The 18,038-nt window shown below is 38.0% G+C and overlaps 1 long non-coding RNA gene across 1 annotated transcript in view; it reads right to left on the bottom strand.

Moving 5' to 3' along the window:
* Window positions 1-1,080: 1,080 nt before the first annotated feature.
* LOC148056413 (uncharacterized) overlaps window positions 1,081-18,038 on the bottom strand; it is a 245,048-nt gene continuing 228,090 nt past the window's right edge. Inside the window, exon 4 of the long non-coding RNA XR_015703357.1 lies at window positions 1,081-1,444. This is a non-coding gene — a long non-coding RNA (uncharacterized LOC148056413). The remainder of the gene's footprint in view (window positions 1,445-18,038) is intronic.

Genomic DNA, 18,038 nt, shown 5'->3' with positions numbered 1-18,038 from the left:
GAAATGAAAAGAGAGAGTCTGAAAGTACTTGGCTATTTCAAACCACAAATCACTCAGGAAAACTCCATCTTGGTCAATCGATTTATCTTAAACAAGGTGACTTGAAAGAAAGGAGGGTGAAGGGGAAGGTCTGAATTTAAGACCTAAATTTTTTCAGTAAAACAGTTTATATTTAGCTCATCGTGTTCAGGTCTCTTTGCTTGAGGCAACACCAGGGTTTCTGTACTTCTGAACTCATTTCATATACGCGTTGTCTCATTAATTAGTTTTGCCTTCGAGCTCCATTTAAAAATATGGGGCTAAAGGGAAGCGAAACTAACATCAGTGTATAATTTATTTTAAATTCTAGTTTTTGTTGAAAAATGTCTGTAAAATTCTGACTGAAGAAAGAACTCCTCTAAAAAATGGAATTAAGCTTCAAGCCATTTTTTTAATCAAAAATTCTTTGGTCAAAAAAACCAAGTAATCTAGTTGCAATTTTAAAGTGCTTTCCTCTAACCACAAATCCATTCTCTCTAAGTCAACTGAGCAATAAAGCCAAAGCAATATTTAGTTACTGGGGAAATATAAGACCCTGCTCATAATGTTCCTCCCTGTCATTTTTGGGATAGCAAAATGATTTCACACATTTTTTTTTCCTCTTTCTTTAACCCAAGAATGACTGTCACACTTTCCTTCCAGTTCACATTGCACTGCTTTATTTTATTTTCCTGTGTAACAGTAGAAACTGATATTCATACTCCAGAATTGCAGAGTGGCCCCATTTCTTTTTTGGATTCTCTGTATTTGTGTTCCACCCACAGCATGAACCACACCAAAGTACACTGATAACACTGTTGTTGAAATCTCTGTGTATTTGGAGATAATTTTAATAATGTGATAGAGTGGCAAAAAAAGTCAGGTATGTTTATTCCCTTCAAATAAAGGAGGAGCCGAAATTTAGTAACAGATCGTCAGGAAATCCATCACTAAACTTCTTCCCACATGCAAAGACGGTTTGGGGTTTTTTTGTACTGGATTTTACTGAAACTGATGTGAACTAAGACTTGTATTTTGTACCTACATCACAGTAAAGTCAACAGTCCCCAGCTACTGGATCAGGATCTCCTGATGGCAAGAGTAGTACACAGAAGCCATACAAAAATTCTGTTCACCACATAGAGTTTACATACTTAGCATAAGAGGTGAAGGGAGAAGAGAATTAAAAACACAAGCAAGATAAGATTCAGCACCATGATAGCTGCAAGATATCTCTGAAGAAAGTACACAAACTTATAATAAGCTATAGTGACACTGCTTATATAAACAATGCTATTCTTAAACAGTTGTCTGAAACAGTTCTGTGATTAGAGATTATTCAGGTCTCCTAATATACTGGGTATATCAGCTGTATTTCCTCAGCCCTGGGTAAGAGGCTGCAGCAGAGCCTGAGGCTGTTGTTCGACTGCAGGCAGAAGAAAAAAAAATATAATTAGGCTGGAAAGGGCTGAAAAAGTACATGCCTATTATTTTTGTCTTGGTTTCTTTTATAAATACATAACTAATGTCTACTTTAAACACTGCTACTGCTGCCATCACAACAGCTGCATGACCAGTAGTCCAAATGAGAAACCAAGGCCTTGGTCCTTTGTGAATACAAAAAGCCACCAGCCAAGGAGAATGTCGTTTTGGCCGTGCAAGCTCATGTAACATGAAACAAAACAAGTGTCTGATTTAGAAGCTGGAGAACGTGGACCGTACTGGAAGAACCACCACAAGACATTTGTAAGGCACATGAAGTCTGGCATACAAGCTTGTTCAGTTTTGCATGGGGACATCCTCTGTGTCTCATTTCACTGGGTAAAATCAAAGCAAGGTGGAAATCTGACAAACTGGATCAATAGAGACTGTATTGATAATGACAAGATCGTTAGTTAGAATCCCATCAGAGGAAAGGTTTGATCAGCACGTGTCGTGTTTCTTCCTATAACCTCTGAGGACAAGGAGGAGGAGGTGAAGATGTCGGTGCTGTATTCAAACACCATCATTATCTTGGAACATCTGCCAGCACCAATTCAGTTAAGCTGCTGTGCTTCAGTTTATCTGTGCAAAAATTAACATCACCATTTTGAAAGTACAGGGTCAGATACACTGATCTGAAACAGTCACGAGGGAAAAACAATTGCTGTGACAGAACAGATTCTGATTTATTCAGCTACCTGAATAAGCTTTTCTGCATCACAGATGCAAGAATCACAGCTGATTCTTGAGACAAGATTGGAGGCTTTTCAATACCTCGCAATGGAACTAAACCACTGCGCATTAATTGGGGCCTGGAAGGGAGAATATTGTATTCATTTAAATTGTGGAAGAACATCAAAAGCTGAAATGGAAGTAAATGGGATGGAATCTGGCTCTCCGAAAATAATCTGTAAGATATTAATGACTAAACATGTCTTAGACTCTTGATTTTATGTCCCATTCAGAAGGACATTTCCAGGAAAGGACACTGTTTCCCCGCAAGAGGGGAAATTGGAGAAGCTAAGTACTCAGCAGTGCTTCTGCTAACATCCAAGTTAGCTTCTTCCTGGCCACCCATCTATTCTCCTTTTGCTAATTATCTTGAGCAGGATCACAGAAAATGTAGCCTGGATGCAGGTCAGAAATAGAACAAATACTCCTATCTCACTAATGATGTTTGGCTTTGGAGACTGAGATGAAAGGTGCTATACAAGTGCAAGTTATTATTGTTCTTATTCTTCTCTCTCTTCCCATTAGCTGATGCCCCATGAAAAGCTGACAGCTGAAATACTCACTCTTAATAAGAAAGCGCATATTCAGCTGTTTGGGAATGCAGAAAAAATTGTAGAACAGAAAATGTATATAGTTGTTAGAGAGAGCATAAAACACACAGCATATGATGCAGTGTAAATATCAAAGCCCTAATATACAAAATTATCATTTCCCTCATTTAAGTGTTAATCAATCCATATTAGTGTGAAATCAGTATTTTGGAAAATCTTCAGTTAATATATTTTTGCAGTGTGCCTGCATTAGTTTAGGAATTAAATTAACCCCTGTGGCATCACACAAGACAGTTGCGTCTTTGGAACTAGCAAATTTATACCAGATTGCATTCTTGATACTACACAGCAGTTACAGCAAGGAAGGAGAAGAAGGACTAATCTCATGATATCCACAAAATCATGAAGATCAATATATAAAAAGATTGATGAAATTTATACATAGGTGAAAGTATTAGGGTGTTACATAAAAATCTACCTATCTTGAAATATGGAAAGATTCTGGAAATGAATTTAAAAATCTCAAGGCAAAAGGATCTGACCAGGTGAGGTGATTATAATATAGGCTTATCAGAAAAGAACAAATACTCTCCCTGTATAGTTCTCAGTGACTATCTTTAAAATCCCAACTTTATGAGAGACAGGAGAGAGGCATTAGTAGGATACAGAATAGTTACCACCCTCAAAAGGATGAGTTGTTTTGGTTTGGTTTTTTTTCCCCCGTGGGTGTCATATATAAGGAAGAGATCCACATATCTGTTTCTATTCCAGAAAGCACAACATGCCTACATTCAAGGGCAGCTCAAAATGTATTCCCCACTCAGAAGAAATATTGCAATAAGCCAAGAATAAAATGTCCTTAATACTATTTCCTCAGAAAGGGTTCCAGTGTTTTGGATACATAGTGAAACCATATGGCATCCTTAGCTCATTTAAGATTTAAATCACATATATAGCTGATTTACAAAACCTATTGCACACAAATGGGAATATCTAGATGACTTATACTTTCAATTTCATCATTTCTATATATTTATGTGTGTTTCCCCAAGCCTACAGCAGAGCTCATTATACCAGCTTATCAATATGCTCACTTAAAAGTTTAATTTAAAAATTCCTGTAAAGTTTCTAACAACCCATTATCAAGGTTTTTTCCCAGTGGATGTATAATATCACAGTCCAATCCAACTAAGCAGGGAAGTTCTTACTGACATCAAAGGGAAAGTTTAGACCTTTAGTTCCACACTGTTTCTACATGAAAAGATTTACAAGTCCCATATAAAAGAAGTGACAGTAAATATATTTGGAACTAAAATTTGATCTAAGTCAGCAGACAGATCCCAGTGGGTATTGCCCCCCAGGTTCCGTATAGCTATTAGGAAAAAAAATAATCTATGGTTAACAGCTGAGGACTAACAGAGGACAAACAAGTAAATAACTTTTCTCCAAAGTGAGATGACATGGTGTACTACTTTGCTGTACATGTCTTGTTGAAGGCAGCATTGCTGCACAGGCTTAGCTGATGTGCCAGCAGATGCCACATCCTGTGGCATGCGTGGAAAGAGCTTTGCTGGGCTGGCAACACCCAGGAGGAGCAGTTAGTAATGCCAAAACACAGAGGAAAACAAAAAGCATTTTTTTTTCCTTTGAAAAGAAAGATGATTTATGGTATTTGCAATCATGTAATCTGTTTTAAAAACCAACGCCCCCAAATCAGTAGCACTGCAAGTTACAAACTTATCTGCAAGATTACAGCAAGTTCACCTTAGTGACCCCCGTAGCTGCTTTGCCTGTGGTCCCACACGATCTATGCAACATCCTGCCCCGACTCTCCAGTGTCCCCCTGCTTAGGATTTTGTGTTGGGTACAATGAAGGTGAGTGTCAGCTGAAGACAGTCTTCTGAAGTGCAGATTATGCTCTTTAAAATATGATTGGAAAATTAGCACGCCCCAATGATTGTATGCTTAATTAGAGCTCTGTAAATTAGGGACGCGTATAGGGCCCCTCCTTTGCTAAGAGCAGCACTTCAAGTACCTCAGAATGACTTGGTTTATACCCTCATATAGCCCGACTCACTGCTGCAGCATGCTTCTCTCCTCTTTTGGCAGCACAGGAGAGTGCTTCCACTCACACCAAATGGCCAGGACAAAAACTAGAAAGGTAGTGTATAAAAGCCTTCAGCAGGACATGGGAAAATTTAGAACAAACGCTTCACCGTCATTGGACGGTGACAGAGGGACACTAACAGAATGATGGGCAATCCCAGTTCAAAAATGACATTTCTGAATTGCTATGTCAGAGAGTCACACTCTAAAAACAAAATGTTTCTGAGATTTTCCTTGTCATAATGCTCCCTTATGAGGGAACCTTCCTAGACTGAATTTTATGGGAGAGCACTTGTGCTACTAACGTGTACAAACACAGCGCCATGACTGATGCTTTGAATAATTAAATACAACTGATCCAGTGGGTGTGAATCGAGTCAAATACGCTTCCCAAACTCACCAGAGAGGAAGCAAGCAGAATTTCATCAGACTGGCTGAAGGAGGAAATAGACTGCTGTTGAGAGCAGCTCCACTTACTAATGTTTTCAGATTTCTGCAGTCAGTAACCAAAACAGTGCACAAAAGCTGAGGTCATCACAAAATCAATAACTAAAACTCACTTTGATTCAAGGATTACTTTAGAACAAAACTGAATACAGGAGGCTGCAGGCCTAATGCATTTATTAAACTATAATAAAAATCAAGTCTAGTGTTCATAATATGAAGCAATAGAATTTCTCCTGTTTTAGTCCCTTGTGATAGCTGGTGTCAGACAAACTATTATGCAAAACCTCTATACTGTAATGAAGGCATCATATTATGCTAAAACCCAACTATACCATACACGTTTAAAAAATCTCAAGATACACAAATACTGGTGTACATAAGCCAGTACAAAAGTCTTATTTTAGTATGAGTATCTTCTCTAATATATTGCGTCAGCTTATGGTATCTTATTGCTTTTGTGTGTGTGATTTGCCAAACGTTGGTCTAAGACTGTAAGTATTTATGCAAATCTTAGATATAGAGATGTGAGAAGTTCTCAAGAGGATTGAATTGAATAGCAATTTCAACCTGAAAATTTCCTTGCTTGCAAGTTTCAGATTCTTGTAGAAAAGGGGGTTCATGACATGCCATAGTCACAGCTCTCTAATGCAGACAAAAGAGCAAATATTCATAGTCACATTTCCAAAACATAGTGTGCATGTTCATCTTGACAACAAATAAAGTCAGAGAGCTGTAGCAAAAATCAATCTTTTGACAAGAAACTCATATGAAATATTCAACAGCGGAGAACAGTTCTTGTATGTGCATATCACCAGGTTCTTATCTAAGAAAGCAGAGGTCAGCAGCAAGGGAAACAGAAATGGGAGGGAGATCTACTACTTCTTTTATCATTATTTATTGGCAGTTTTCCCCAGAGAATCCAAGCACAGGGCTCACAGGCATGAGAGAGAGTAACACTGGAGAAAGTCCACTGTGGCTCTCAAATTCTAGATGACAAATTGCGTCAGTCAAGTAGGACCACTGCTAAGAAAAGAGCTTCAGATGTGGTATGATAAAAACAAAATATCACTTCCTTTTTTTTAAAGACTTTGAGCCAAATATAGACTTTCCATCAATAGTGGAAAAAATGGCACAAAGCCATTCAGCTAAAGTACATCAGAGTCACTGCCGCAGCTACCAAATCCACCTGAACCTGTGCGTAGGTGACAATCATTAGCACCTGCTGGATGTCTGTGGTAGACTAGCTCTGAGCTTTCACGTACAGCACGGCCTCACCACAGCATTTCACATAGTGAATCATCACAGAGATGACAGCTGCCCATACCCTCAACTTAGGACATCTTATACAGATAATGACTTCCTAATTGATTCTGAGACGGCTTCTAATCTTCTTCATTGGAAGAAATCTACTGTAAACCAATGTTCTAGATAAACGTTTCCAAACAAAAGGCAAGAAGCGCAGAAAGGTTTTCTATTCCTTGGCCATTGTTCAATGATTTTATGAAACAAAACCCATACGTACCAGTACTTATAGTTTGAGTCATTAATATTTTGAGTCATTAATATTTTGAAACTAAAATGTCTTGTTGGGAAATCAATACAGCAATACTAAAACATCATGTACAGTAGACTAAAAAACCAGCTAAACAATATGATGAACTTAAAGAAAATCAATGGAGTGTTCAAACATGACAGTAAAAGACTAAATAGAAGAACCACTTACAGCACAAGCTATTCGCCTACAAAGTGTTAACCACCATCCATCGTTCCTATTTCCCACATAATTAACATCAGTGAAATATTCACTCCAATATAAACAATTTGAAATAACATGTAACACAACAAATAGCGCAACAGGGAATTCCCTGGATAAGTCTGGAGAAAACATCTGCCAAGCACTGAAGAGCAGCATTGATACAGTAGCCTATATTAATTATTCTGCACAAGGGAAAAAAGAAAGACAAGGGAAAAAAGAAAGCAAAAAGCCAAGCAATGTCCCACATCATAGGAATCATAAAACACTTTTAACTGCAGTTAAATCAATGTTGACCGTGTGGGGACAAACAGAACCATTCTTGGAGAAGAGTCCAAAGAAATTAAACGAATGCTCCCCTCTACTGAGACAGCATGGCTGAGTCTGGCACTTGGGATGTGAGTAGTTGCTCTGCCTTTATCCTGAATGTGGACAGTCTTGGGTTTGATTCCCAGTGTGCTTTAGTTTATCACCACATTGACATCTGCTGGACATAGAGGAAACTCTCACAGCAGTCCATATATTTGCAGCTGGAACAGGCTTAGCTTTTCATTTTATATCTTATTTTCTGTGATTTTATTTGAGACTGTCACATAACTACAGTGTATTTTACAGTTTCACAGAATTTCACCAAAATAATTGTAATAAATATTTTCCTTATAGAAGATCTGAAGACAGTTGCTGTACATTTCTGAATAGGTGAAAATCTTGTAAGATCTACCAAAAGTTTTGCTTTGATAAAATAAATAAATAAATAAAAAGTCATGCCAAAGAACACTTTATGGGCTATTACATGGGTTCAGTCATCCTTGTGAGCCATTAGCCTGTTTCTTGTACAGTTTTGAACATTATAAATATTTTGTGGTTTGAGTTTTCTTTTCTTCTACGCAATTTGAGCCAGCAAAGCCATTATTGCAAGCATTGGAATCACACAATTGTGAAATCTGTCTCACTGAAAGGAGAATCAGACCTAATATATTTTCATTTATTTTAATATATGCCTTGTGGGAAAGATAGAATTTAAACTAAGAGTTTAATATGCAAAACAGGCAACAAACTTTATATTTGAAGCTTTCACTCTTTTTTATATCGTACAATGAATTTGTCCTGGAGCTTGGGCCAGTGTAAATACTAAAAGCAAGGGTAATTTGGACTCAGGAATGGCTTATTTCATTTCACTCTGTATTGAAACAGCTACTCGGCTGCCTTGTGTGACCCAATTGATATGTCAGGAATTGGTGGCTGTCACAGCTGGCTGGCACATTTGCAGCTCGGAAATTAGGCATACTGATCAGGTAATATTTTCTAATGAAAGCGAACCTAGGTTAATTTTGTTGATTGCTTAATACTATTGTGAGACACATGGGTACATTTCCAGAGCCCTTCATAGGCTTTCAGCGCACAGTGGATGTGCCAGAAGCTCGGTTCAGGATAGATGTACAATTTCTATTTTCATTTTCTGATGCTGGATCACGAATCAGACATCCCTCACTTAGCACAATTACCTTTGATGGCGTCCACCAGAGACCAGATCAGCCCCATCCTCCCAGGCATCTACATGTAAAACTATGAAACCTGCAAGCCTCAAGCTGGACTGAAATAGCTGCAGATAAAATTTGTCCCAAAGTCTACTCAAGTCCAGGGAAACCTTTCCAGTGGATTTCAAGTTATTTTGGAGCTGACCCAGGGTAACTGATGATGCAATGGTTAGATGACTTCTAAGCAAGCACTCAGAAACCTCAAAAGCTCTTAACTTCTCTACAAGAAATACCTTTCAAGTTGCGAATAATGATATGAGTTAACAAATATTTATTTACAGCAAGCAGTAAAAGAGATTTTGTTAAAGCTGACACCCAAACAAGTCACAGCCTCAAAGAGCCTATGTTACAACTTAAAAAGTAAGTTTGTTTATTGTAGTAAATTCACTTAAAAACTCAGCAAAGTGCCATGTTTGCATATATACCAACCTTACTCAATTAAATGGGTTTAGGCATTAAGAAGATAAGATCTCTGAAAAAATTCCATGTGTATTTTAATCTCATCAGTATTTCACCACAGCAAGTTGAAGTCCCCAAAACTTGCTGAGACCCCAAACTCTGCCAGACCATAAGCAAATAGATGCCTCAAATGTCAAAGCAGTACCTGTGCTACCATGAAGACAGCAAACCAATCACTTCTCACTTTGGTTCTATTTATTTATTTTTTTAAATCTAAACTAAATTTTGTGTAAATTCCTAAGCTTTGACACCACTTCCAGTGTTCTATTTCCAGACTGGTGGATGGCCATACTACTGAGTTTATGAAAAGCAAAATGCTTATATATAAAGGAAGGTTGCAGTAGCATGCTGTTACCCAGCTCTCACGATCCTATCACCCAGCAGCCTTCATTGTTCTGCCCTCAGCAAGAGCTTGACAAAGTTGAAAACTCTAGCATCAGCCATATCACAAGGTGAAAAATGGTAACTCAAACTAAAAGGGGATGTACTGCTTGCTTTTCTAAAAGCTATTGTAAAAGTGCTGGGTCTCTCTCTACAGCCCACAGGTGTAGCACTCTTCAAAACAGTAGAGCTATTCTTTCAGACAGTGATACTTGCACGACAAAGGGTCACAAGATCTGAGCCTTTAAGGGTACAAGCAATGCTCAGCACAGCCTGACAGTGGTTCTGATCTATAACTGCAGCTGAAATGAATGGGAGCTTTGTTTGCTACCTCCAGATGTCTCTTAAAGTCTAAATGAGAAAGCAGATTCAAATGAGATAATTGCCATCTTCCCAAGAAAGGAAGAACTGGTTGATATTTCTGAGCAACTGTTGAAGTGAAAGAATGAAAGCAGGGAAGAAAATGGATCTCAGAGTGTTTATAAAAGAAATATATACACTCTACAAGATGCAAATCACTCACAAGACAGAAGCATAAAATCCACTAAGTATGGTTTCATGCTGGTACTATCTATTAGCAATTAAGCAGCATATAGGCTATGCAATGGCCCTCCGTATGGGAGATGAAGGAAATATGAACAATATAAGTCGGTTTACCAGACATTTGCATTTTGGACCTACTATCCAAATCTTTTAATGTTCACCTCGCCCTATGGATATATAAGCTAGGAGAAACTATGACAATGCAAATAAAGGACATAAAATAATCACTAGTGATAACAATCTAACGGTGGGTGGGTAAGTAGAATATTTCAAGTTCTAGTATCAATAACTACTGCAGAAGGTATGAGTACACATGAATCTGAACTCTATATTATCACATGGTTTATTAAAATGATGGATCTCGGTGAATAACAGACAGAACCAACCCAGGAACTCTGCTCGTTACATCTCAAAAAACAGACTGCTAGATTCCAAAGTAACAGTTTGGACTTAATTCTTGTAACTGAAGTAATAAAAATTCTACACAGTAGCAGAAATACTTAAAAAAGGAAACTGTCCCCTTGTTTGCAGGTTTGATACTTTTGCTTGGAGAAACTAGGGAAAGATTAATTGTTAGTGGTAACCCTTCCCTCAGGATTCAGTATGAATATGGGAGCAATGCAGAAGGAATAATTGAGACTATAACTCTTCCTTGAGGCTTTAGTACAACACTTTAGACAGACAAAAAGAACCGTCCTGAATACGATGAACAAAATGCCTGTAAAAGTTCCTTTGGCTCTAGTAACAGATTACGTAGTTTCATAGTGATGGACATTTAAAATTCGGGACAAATCCTCATGCGATATTTTCCCTCACTTTGATGGAACTGCTCCATTTTTTCACTACACACACATTTTGTATCAAGGAATCATAAAGGAAGCTTTGTCTTTTCTAGTTTAGCTTCTAGGTAGAAACTCAACAGAAGCCTGACATGAAGCCATATTAAAGCAGCCATTGATCTATTTCTGGCATATTAAATTCCTTCAGCTTTTCTTGACTACCATTTAGTCTGGGATTGAAGAAATTGTTCCTCCTAAGTCACTGCATCTGCAGTGCAAGGGAGAATTAGATGCTGAATTCCCATTATGGTTAATTTACTCCTGGTTGCCTTCTTATTCAACAATGTATTTCCCCTGTGGCTTCAGAACACTTTGGTCTATGGCAGTCGCATGGTCCTTAACATCTCTAAGTTCCCAAAAAGCACATGCAGGAAACTCACAGGCTATGGAAAAAAATTCCAAGCTCCTCAGGCAAGCTTCGCAACCAGCCGGTAACAGTATTTCCTCTCTCTCTCCACAATACCCATTCTTCTAGATGTATCAATGCTGTATTAAAAAAATGGGAGTGATGGGACTCCCATAAGCTCAGAAAAGGCAAATGTAATATGATCCATTTCAGAAGCAGATAGGAAAACTATAAAGCCACTCCACAGAGCATCAGGAAAATATCGTCTGGAGTACCATGTTCCATCTTACGCACCACTGCTCCGTAAAGATCAAATCAGACTGGGACCGCTTCGTGAACGGATCATTAGTAGCTTATTTCCGCATAAAACATTTAAGGGGGGGGTCACGCTTCAAAACTTCACATCAATCAGAAAGAATTCAACTTGTGAGAAAGATTCCCAAAACTTATGTGATGGAAATCAGCAATCCTGGAATCAGCAGTCTTTCTGAAAACTGAGCTTTCTAAAGGAAAGCAATAGGGTATATTTTAATGCAGCTTCACAGCTTTTGGCAGTTACATCTACAGCTAAGATGTCTATACATTATTTTATCAATTATTAACATGGAAAATCAACAATCCTCTTTGAGAGTGATTTCTGGGCTTTTATGTCAAATGGCCTGACTGATATCTTGGCATTTTGCTGCCTCAGGGCTCATAAAACCTCTTAACTTTTTCATCATCAACTTCTCACTGACTATAAATCTCTATTTCTGTGTATACTAAACACAAGGTAAACTAGTCAAGTTTAAGAACGTTTTAGGGAATACTTAAGGACAGTTTTTATTGATGTGAGTCTGACTTTAGTTTCATCAACTTCATTGCAGAATTCCCTGTTTACCTCTCAGGGAATTAGATTACAACTTGGGAGCAATGTTTTATTCAGAAGACAATATCTGCAATATAAGGCTTTATTTCACATGCGTAATGTAGGTATAGGTGGTCTGCTTTCTTTTTTGTGTCATGCTTTAAAATGCAATGGACAGATATTACAAGTGAACATGAGGAATTGTACCTAGTCATAACCTCAGTGTTGTTGGAGCAACATGGGAACCTTCAGACCAAAATGGCTTTAGTATCAACTGGGAACTCCACGGGATCTTAAGAAAACATGGAGCTACTTATTTACTTAGTAAATCTAGTCCAAACAAAAATTAAACAGAAGTTGCTTTACAATGGTTACAGTTTACATACTACTTGGAAAATACCCTGATTTGCACGTCCTTAGCAAATTTAAGATAAGCATCTTACCTAGTTGCATTGTGATAGCAACGTAAAGGCAGGACCAGGAATAGAAGCCTTTATCTAAACATATTGTCATGAAAAAGAATTTTCCTGGATTATATTTTTAAAAAGGTAGTTCTGAATTACTTGACTCAATATCTTTTTTTTAAGTTTCTGTTCTAAGTATATCGGTTCCAGGTACAGTGCCAATACTGAAAATTACAAAATACTTTCCATACGACTACGTAGGAGCTTCAATTACACGGCAAGGAGAGAGTTTTGTTTGATTTTTCCCCAGTACCCGTGTCACTACGTCTTCAACTGCTCACAGCTTTGGACTCTTCATATCAGAAAGTGTTTTTATCATTCAGTGATTACCTTATTTTTATTGCATCCTCATTCATATCTGTCTTCTCACTGATTCTTGCTCTTGGAATCATTTACTTCACAGTCTGTATTTAATCACCTTCAATTTAACACTTCATTGACCTTTATGCAAAGTCAGAAGCATATTACTCTTGAAAAGGAGTGAAAATGGCCATACTAATTTACTGCACCTTTCTCTAAAATACATTTGATCAGATCTTCAACATATTAGAACAGTTATAGCTTAGTGGAGTAATGCTGATTTACATCACATGAGTAACAGTTCTGTTTCTAGATTACTTGTCTTGTGAATAGATTTTTTTCCAAAGATACCATCTTGGAAAAATTCCTACAAAAGCAGAAAGAAAAATAATACTTCCTCTTTTTTTCTTGTTTTTAGCCACTTCACTGAATTTGGCAGCAAATCTACCACCTTGTTTGTACATGCCAACCATTTTCACTTCTTACCTTTGAGGTCCTGCACCAAGTGTTATAGAAAAGCATAATGCAACACGAGTATTTTTTAATTCCACGCTAACCATTATTGTATTAACTTGTTAGTACATATAAAACATAATGATCTTTCTGTCTCAGGATATTCACCTCTTTGGTGAAAGAGGCCTTATGTCCAAGGTAATTCTGCAGTCACTTCATTATATTTCTCTGGATGTTGGAAGATTGGGGGAGACACTGCTGAAGAATCACCATTCAGCACAGATACACACGCTTCAACATAAATTCATTAAAATTTTTAGGGAGGCAAAAGAGAGGGGCAGGAAGGATCATCTCTTCTCATCTTGGGAATGAGTCCTATGCGTGCAACTCACAGGAGTACAAGATTTTAAAATCCCTGCTGCAAATTTTAAAATGGATCAGTAAGATCCCTGGGGCATTTCACACGATATTTTGCATGCTTTCTCTGGAAGCAACACATCAGAGCAAAATGCCCATCCTGACAAGGTAATGATTTAATGTGATTTAACCTTCACCCTTAAATATCTGAACAAAATACACAGGCATTTAATTGTCATAATAGCAAGTTACATATTTGTTATTGATTAACACACTTACTAAAGGTCAACTAGCATTTTAAGCACTTTGCAAATACAGTGTGTATTCTAATTATCCTGAAGGACTTGTAATTATTTTGTTAAATGTCACTTAAATGTAAAAACATTTCTTACCAGCCTGACACTGTATGTTACAAAGTGTACAACTTTATGCTTTATTGTTCATGTAATTTTCAGACAATTACTTGGCAATTAGATTGACCTCTCATCTAAAACTGCAATACACCATGTTCAATTACGGTTTAGCTTAAAACCAATAAACAACAGTCTATCAAACTTGTACTCCACATATGAGACCTCATGGGAGGGAAAGGACATTTTCATAATGCAGAAATGTTTTTGGTAGTGGCTTGAACCAAGTAATTTAAAGACAATGCTACTTATTCTCACAAGCCATTAGATAGCCCTCCCTTAGCTTGCCACATACATCTTGAGCGTTCCTTTTGTAGCAATCTCCTTTGATGCACCTGATCACCCCAAAGCTGGGTAAGCCCATTGCCACCAAACAAGCTGAACCGTAGAAGCTGGAATTCTGAATGCGACAGAGTAGCATAAGAAGGGGCTGAAGGGTAGAGTGTCCTACAGACTTTTCTATCTCCTCCTTACATGGATCTGCTTCTAGCATTTTACTTATAATGCAGTTTAGAAGGAGCAGTATAGGGTGCCTTTTGCAAGCTCTACACTCATTGGAGAAACCTTCTGAGGCAGAATGTTTTTTCCAGGTACAATTACCATCAAAATATCAACTATAGCCATTGAGAAATTTGGGCCTGCAAAACACCAAATGCCCCAGACTTTCATTAAGTTCACATGAGCTAAGGCTCTAGATTTTTATTCACCTTCCTACAGTGCTGTTCAGCACACTTTTTGGAACACAGTGACACTGTGGTAACAGCTTGCATGGTGCAGAAGTAGTTTTTATCATTTACCACAATAAGATTTTAATTTTAAAATGTGAGATGTAGTATGGGTTCAGTGTTCGCATTCTGTCTCCCTAACACAAACCTAGATTTCAGAGGACAAGTGCATCAATACAGTTTGGAAACCCTGTTTTCCTCTAAGGCATCTAAAAATAAGTCAACAGAACTGGAAGTAACATTTACCACCTGCATCTGAATGGTCAAGCTGGGCAGCATTGCTTCCTGCCTCTACACTGATGTCCACCTTCAAGGCCTTGATGCAACTTAAACTACAGACATTTGTAGATCAGTAAGAGTCTAAACCTAGCAGGAAAAGGAACTACCCAGCCAATGATACTCTTTATTGATTAGTTGCTAATTGTCAGCTCCTTGAGACCTGACTGTAAACTTACCCAGTTAAAGGTCAAGCACAATTTCCTTCCAAATAGCATCAGCAATAAAAACAGTAACAAAATTGGGGCAGTTTGCAGTATATTGTTTCATTATAACACCCTTGGGATCAGAAATGTCAATGGCAAAAGGGAAGTATAGGCATGCTAATGAGAGTTTTAGCTTTGTTTAGTGTGCCAAGGGGATATTCTGTTATAATATTCTGGTTCTATGTTCAACTTTTCTCCAAGGGGCTGTGCTCATCAATGTCACTTGACAGTTATCAGTCTCACAATTTACACTGGAAACAACTTCCCTTCTAGTCTAAATTGCCACTGAGCCAGGCTTGAACTTTGAAATTTTATTCATCTTGGATAAGATGATAAAACTCAGCCTGCCTTATCTGAGGGAGGTGGGCTGCTTTGCAAAAGGACCTTGGGTGCTGTTTGGATTTTTTTTTAATGTTTTTGTTTTATACATGCCTAAACGCTTTTTATATCTGCTCTGTCCCACATAATGTTACAAATGATAAAAAAAAAATCCCAAACCTTAATATTTTTTAAAGTCTTTGAAGATTAGGAAGTCTATAGAAATCCTCAGATCTCCTCATTGACTCCTCTTTTCTTTGACATAGCAAGATCAAGCTTTTATTTCTTCTTACTTTCAAAATTTCTCCTCATAGCTGTACTTCTGCTCCCATTTCTGTTTGCATTGCACACACTCCTTCTGCTCTGCCTTATTCCCTCCCCGTAGCCGGGACCCTTTGAATCTCCAGTGCTTTTCAGAGGGGCCCTTAAGTGATGTCTTTTGAAGTCAGTCTCAGAGACCAATTTGGGGAGGTACTTAGCATTTCTTTGCATACCTTCCTGCGAGACTGAATTAGCAAAAGATTCTGGTCATCTCTCACAAGTAGGTCCTCGGGGACTATTTCAGCGGGCACTGGTTAAATGGGAAGAATCCCGGGTTAACTGGGGCACAGCTCTAGGTTCCACCTCCAGAACGAGTCTCTCATCCTAAACTTCGTAAACTGTTGCCAAACTGAGTATTCAAAACCTTGTAAGTCATGTCTCTATCCAAAATATATATTATTTTTTTGTAACACTGAAGTGCAATATTTTAGTTTCTGAGCACTACCATGAATTTATGATCATATATTCTAGATTACGGCTTTTATGGTTATGGGACACAAACATACTTGAATGGAAGAAAGATAATTAGAGATACAGCTGGAAAAATAGGAAGTCAAGACTTTCAATGTAATACTTGACCGAGAGGGCAAAATCTGGTAACATTATTCATGTTTGCCTTTTTCTCTCTCTTCTGCCTGCTCCCCCTCTTTCTCTCACCAAATAAATCATGTCCTATGGGCATTGGCCTTTGTGGACATGTGCTTCTGGTGCCTTCAAGAAGATGAAGATCCAGCACGTTGGTATCTTCACAGTGAGACATTCAGTTGAACTATGCAGTAAATTTGGAGTGGAAATTAGTGCTACAGAGTTAGACTCTCAGTTTGGAATAGCTTCTCTCCTCCTCTGTACCCTGAAATAATTCTGCAAAATAAAATATGCCCTCAGACCCCCAACCCCTCCTCTCATGCCCCTAAATCAAAGAAATGCACACTTATTCTCATTTCCTCTATGCTATAAACAACCCCCCTAGCTTTGCCCATACTGGATAGAACAATAGATGTGTTCTATTCCCTAGGTAATGACTGAAATCCTGTTTTCGTGGAAATGTGAATATTCGAAAGTCCACCCCCTCCCACCCAAAACCCCACAAACTTATTTGTAAACACACAGAAAAGTGATAGCTCAAAAAACATTTTAGGTATTTCCAATAGATGTTGACATGAAATGTGTTTATTTTTTAAACTTAACAGTTTGTGCAACAGACCTGCTCGTCGCACTATCCTGGCAATCTGCATCTAATAACTTGATACCAGTTGGTTAAGTTAGTGGAAAGAATTGCTATTACATTTTAGCAGGCAGGGTTAACAGCGATGTGCATGTTATTTTCCACACCAGGCTTATATCCGAGTTATCCAAGTGTTGCAGAAAGCTAAATTAATGCTTACTGCAATGGCTGATGGATCTACGTCATGCCTAACGTGCATGGTCTTCATTCCCTCTAAATGTTAATAGTAATTTCTTTTTACTTTTTTATTTCCACTGTGGCAGGCTTCAATCTCAATATTATTTCAGCTAAAATCTATGACTAGGGGTTTGTTTTTACCACTGATAAACTGTTAACAAAGATTGATGCTTGATACTGCTCATCCATTCATAAATGATTCCCTGCTATGATTGGTTTCTGATCAAAATTAAGACTGACAGAGTAATCTCCCATTCTTTCAAGCACTGGGTTGGCTAGTCACAGACAATAAAGCCAACCAACCATCAAAAGGCATATATTTTCTGCCCTTGCTCTCAGATTCCAATCTAAAATGAGATTTCAGCACAGGAACAGAACCGTAATAATTACTGTAATTGCCATTGTATTGCATGTAGCAAACTATGCATTGTATTTCATCAGAACTGAAATGGTAAAACCACATTTGGGAATTGGAGTGCAACTGAAGAAAATGCACGAAGATAGGGTGAAAAAGTCACCTGTTAGCTTGCCCCCAAGGTTTGACAAAAGCTGAAATACACTTTTTCTCAGCCCCAATTCTTTAAACAGTGACAAGGCACTGGAGTGTGAAAAGCAATGGAAGGTACTGCTCTCCCAAAATAATTGGCATTTTTCCGCCTTTGCTGTTTCCAGCTCCAAAACTTTTCAGAAAGCCTCGGAATCGACTCAGGAAGTGTGCTGGTAAGCATGTACATCAGTTACGTTTCTTGATTTGCTCATGCGCT

Source organism: Nipponia nippon, unplaced genomic scaffold (genome assembly GCF_047370975.1).
Source record: "Nipponia nippon isolate SJK-2023a ecotype South Korea unplaced genomic scaffold, ASM4737097v1 scaffold_14, whole genome shotgun sequence".
NCBI classification, from domain to species: domain Eukaryota; kingdom Metazoa; phylum Chordata; class Aves; order Pelecaniformes; family Threskiornithidae; genus Nipponia; species Nipponia nippon.
This window is presented reverse-complemented; position numbering and strand designations above follow the sequence as displayed.